Source organism: Zootoca vivipara, chromosome Z (genome assembly GCF_963506605.1).
Source record: "Zootoca vivipara chromosome Z, rZooViv1.1, whole genome shotgun sequence".
In the NCBI taxonomy this organism is placed as follows: domain Eukaryota; kingdom Metazoa; phylum Chordata; class Lepidosauria; order Squamata; family Lacertidae; genus Zootoca; species Zootoca vivipara.
In genome coordinates, this window is record NC_083294.1 from 27,513,524 (window position 1) to 27,518,487 (window position 4,964).

The 4,964-nt window shown below is 44.6% G+C and overlaps 1 long non-coding RNA gene across 1 annotated transcript; it reads left to right on the forward strand.

Annotated features, from left to right (window-relative positions):
- Positions 1–568: 568 nt before the first annotated feature.
- Positions 569–4,964, forward strand: LOC132591495 (uncharacterized). The gene is made up of 2 exons (XR_009557006.1): positions 569–4,173; positions 4,212–4,964. It is a non-coding gene; the product is annotated as an uncharacterized LOC132591495 (long non-coding RNA).

The following is a 4,964-nucleotide window of genomic DNA, read 5'->3' on the forward strand; positions in this document are numbered from 1 at the left end:
GTACACCACCTTGAGCTCCTTGGGAAAAAAGGTGGGAAATAAATGTAATAATAAACAAACAGATAAAAAGAAGGTGCAATGAAGGTGCAAAGCAATGAGGGCTGGGGCTGGGGAGGGTGCATGTGGCCTTCAAACAACCCCCGAGGGCCAGATAGAGAGACTTGGTAGACCACATTCAGTGCCCAGGCCTGAGATTCCCCACCCTGTACCAGATAGCAATATAGATAATGGTAATAAAAATAATAGCTGTCAATAGACTTGTGCTCCATCAATATCCTCCATCAATTCCTTTTGAAGCTGCCTAAATCAGCGGTCATCTGGTGGCATGGCAGTGAACTCATTTAGATAATTATGTGCTGTGCAACTGACACTGGGACTCTCTTTACAGGCACACCCTGTAAGATGCAAACGAGGGACTAATTTTATTTATATTAAACAGACCGACTGAGTGCACAAACATTGGTTAACAGTGCTGACAATGAGCTCTCTGATTAAAATTACATGGTGCAGTATGGAATGTTTACATTTTCTGCGACAGCACATAACATCCCCGAATAAGTGCCTTTATAGGGTGGCAATGACCAGGGCCAGAATAATCCTGGTCAGGCCACGCAGGAGAGCAAGAAGAACTCCATTTTGTATATTCAATTCTAAATCTCTCTGTTTACAGGCACAGCATGTTTGCACATCTAATGCAAAGATCTAACCACACACAGCACTTCTAAGAAATTCTAGCATAAACCACAAGAGCAAGAGGATGTAGCCCACCGCAAATTATAAGTAGAGCACAACCACAATTGTGCCTGTAAAATTCCACATAGACACGTGTATGAAGGTACCAGGTACATAACGCCACCTAGTAGAGTTGGGCGGGTGACTTTGCATCTTGGGGTGCTCTCTCTTGATTGGTTGATGAAGTACTGCAGAAAGGCTGATCTTCACTTCACTCTGTCAAAAAGGTATAAAAGCACTCTGTGTATGCCCATGGGTCGGGCAGAATGAGGAATGGTTTTTTCCCTACTGCTCCATATTGTTTTGCCGACAAACCAATAATAAAATTGTTCAACTGCCTGAGATTTCGTCTGGTCAATTTGGGAAGCCAGTCATCCACCTTACATTTCTGGTGCCGTGACTCGGATGAGGGCATTTCCCTGAACCAGAGGCAGTCCCCTTTTGCCCCACTGGACAGGGCGCAGATTCCTAACGGCGCCTCTGGTCTGGTGCACACCGGCAGACTTTTTCCGGAGGATCAGAGGTGGCCCTTGAGTTTCCGTGCCCTGGACGAAGAGGCAAAAGGACCGAGGTTGGAAGGGAAGAACAGGAAAAGCCGGCTGGGGTAAGTAGAAAGGGAAAAGGTACCTTGAAGGGAATTGGCCCACTTTAATGAGGGGAAGGGAGATCCTGATCACATCTCCAGCGTGTTGGTAGTACTCAGTTAATCAGAGGTCAACTGGGGAACCAGGCGCTTTGGGTAAGAGGCAAAGGGAGGAGGAAAATGTGTATGTTAGTAGTCAGTAGGGAGGAGGTCCCCTGACAAATAGACACTTAGGAAACAAGGAAAAACTGGGAGGTAGAGTGTGGTAAAGTGTCCAATGCATGGTATGTGTGGCAAAGTTTGCAGTGTGTGCTGTGAATGAGGGGATACTTTACAGGGCCATAAATGGGAGGAGTATGGTCAAGAGGAGGGAAAAATGTGATTTCCCTAGAATTCATGATAGATAAATTCAGAATGCTATAAAAGAAATTTAATTTACAAGTCCTGCCAACAACAAGTTCAGAGAAAAAAAAGGTGGTGGAAACCAGTATTCCCCCAAAGAGAAGAAAGGCATTGTGAGAAAGAAGATGAAGAGAAAGGCAGTGGTTAAACAGCAACAAATGATGGCTCAAGGACCAGTGAGGAACCAGAAGGGGTTCAAATGTCACTGGTGAAGGTCAGTTGCTAGGGAAAGGAACCACTGGACCTTAAAGGACGGAGATGTCTCGGTCAATGTAAAAGAGGAAGGAAGAGTGTTCGGAGAAAGATGGGACAAGGGGGTCCCAGCAGAAGAGAGTTCATCGGTTTGGCAGGCATGGCAAGGAGCCATGGTCAAGGTGACTTAAGAGTTACCTGCATCTGGACTTTGTTATAAACATAGGCACCCAGTATTCTGTTTTTAAATATCCTTGAAACAGCACCAAAAAGCCAAAAGAAGCATCAGACTGATTTTATGCCTAAAAGGGCTGTACAAACAGACAGCGGATTGGTTCAGAAAAATCATCTCTGCAACCTTTAAAATGCTATTCACCACACTAGAAATGAGGCTACCGCCGCACAGGATACTGACAAAATGCCAGTAACGGTGCTCAGAAAATGTTTTCATATGCTTCAGCTGGCTTCAAAAGAAAAGAAAAGAAAAAAATCATGTACTTAAGTAGTTCACAACGCAAGAGACAATAGATTTTATTTGAACAATTAACATCTTTTCCCAAGTCCTGTTGGAGCTGTGCAGATTTTAATTTTGGGGAAACTTACAAGAATGGGGGAAAAGAGACACTTGAGTCCTTCTAAAAGCAAACTATGTTTAAAGGGTTTTACCCTCCTACCTGCAACCCCATTTCATATGTTTTTGTGACAGCAACGTTGGAAAATTTGTAGAACTACATATTTTAATGAAATGAATGTTTATCAACTAAAGAATTCAGGATAAGGTAGAAGGAAGTTATACTGAATGGAGATTTGTGTGTAAAGACATTGTCTGTTTGAATCTAACACTACCATTGGAAGACAGGCTGCGAAAAATCTCAAGCAGTCTCTCAAACCTCCGGCAGAGATGTGTGGCGTAACCCCCCTTATTTGGTTACACAAGCGATTCTGCATGATTTGTATTTGCACAACTTGCTTTCTCCTGCAACCTGCACTTAGAGACTGTGGCTGTGCCTGGCTGGTGTTGCCATTTCGGACATTCTATTGTGTGACATTGTGTGACCAAGACCGTTGCTGTGAAAGTAGGGAGAAAAAGATGTTATGCTTTGGAGGTCCACGTTTCAGCTTACAAAAACACTACTGCTCTAAATGCTTTGACTTTAAAAAATTTTATGTCTCACGGAAACAGCCCGTTGCTACAAAGCAGCTGTAAGTTTTTTCTTCTTCTAGAAACCACAAGACTTTGCATAATTTGAAAAACAGGCTTCAGTATCCTAGCAGAACTCAGCCGTCGGCAGCTGGATGGGAGGCAAATACGGATTTAAAGGACCCCTCCTTAACCCTGCACATGCATGAAGTTCTGTGGAAGGAAAGAGAAACCACGAGGAGATCCTGAAAGATGGACCAGACGTGGAATCCTGTTGCAAGCCTTGTGAAATTCGGCAAAGACTGCTGTAAGGCACTGCTGCTATATCCCAGAGATGACTTCTCAACTAACTGCTGCTACATCCCAGAGATGACTTCTGTGTGCCAGACACACCTCAATGTCCAATACGTGGGACGCACTACCTCGGAGAGTTTGGTGGTGGACTAACCAGCAAGAAGTTCTAAAACAGCAGCGGCAGCTACAAGGACAATATCTCTCTCCCCCCCCCTCCTTTGTTTTTTATCTACAGGAAATCACTCGAGCGAACAGCGTGTAGCCTTGCGGAGCCTGACACGATGGTTCCAGCCTGACGCTAACGAGTCCCTGAGTGAATCCTTGAAGGAAGGGAGACGAGACCCTCTTCATTCCTAGGTGGTGAGGTATCCATTCCATCCGGTGAAAGTGCCTGAGATGACCCCCTGGATCCACACCCTGCTGTACCTAATCAGGAGTGGGTACCCAGCGCACGGTGCACCAGTTTCCCCTTGCAGCGTCTGACCGGCAAAAGACGCCCAGCGCATGGGAAACCGAAGTAGCCCCTGCTGTGACACTCCGGACGCTGTCACTCGACGCACGGGTTGAGGAATGTCCATCTTATGCAGCACCAAACATCAAGGAGACAAGGAGACGCAGTAAATCTTAGACCCTTATATATGTATGTATGTATGTATGTATATTTGTATGGGAGGCATCAATTGAGTGGGACCCACAGTAGAAGTCTACCTGCCCCCAAAGCAGTATCCTTAATTTGGAAGGAAGGGCAGTGTACCTGCCTCACTTGAGCGAACAGACCCAAAACAGTTTCAGAAATTGAACCATGGGGTGGGTTCCAGCAACTCCCTAGGTCATACAGATATGGGGAGGGTTCCAGCAACTCCCTAGGTGATACAGGGCTATAGCTGGGTTGGGGATGTAACTGGAAGAGCTGGCCAGGTGCACCCCTCAGTTCTGGCTTTGGAAATGATGGGAGAAGCTTCTGGTAGCCCACTGATATCTAATGCAAGCCTCTCCTGATTCTGGCAAACTGGAACAATAGCCATTCTTTCTGTAGCCAAATGCTCAGCTAGGACAAACCTCCAATTGTTATATATATATATATATATATTCCTGGCCTTTAGAACTGTGTAGGAACTTTTGAAACCCACTGATTTGCATTGAAGCCCAGTACTGAGCTGAGAGAGAACTGTGTATTTTCCTGCTGACATAAAGTTTTGGAAACAGTGGCTAAAGCCCCTTGGCTTTTAGATTTCCAGCAACTATAGTATCCTAGTATCTCTGAAGACTAGTGTGGCCATTATAGATTCATGGCCCACCTGAGAGAAAGAACCCTTTGTTGCCAAAAGTCTGTATTGCGATTTTTTTGTTGTGCCTCAAATGGAAATGCAATGTAGTAGAAAGTGGCACTTGTGCTTCGACAAAAATGATGTTTGTATAATGCAAATATGTGTTCCCAGTTAGGTCTAACACGAAGGCTAAAAACTTCAACAGAAAATGCTTAGGAGTTATGGAAATAGATTAATCAAAAGCTGAACCAGGCTTAAATTCAGCAAGCATTTTTACTCTGCTTTATAGCATCAAGCTGAAGCAGGAAAAAAAAAACTTTCATGGTTATTTTACACTGACAGTTCTGCAGAC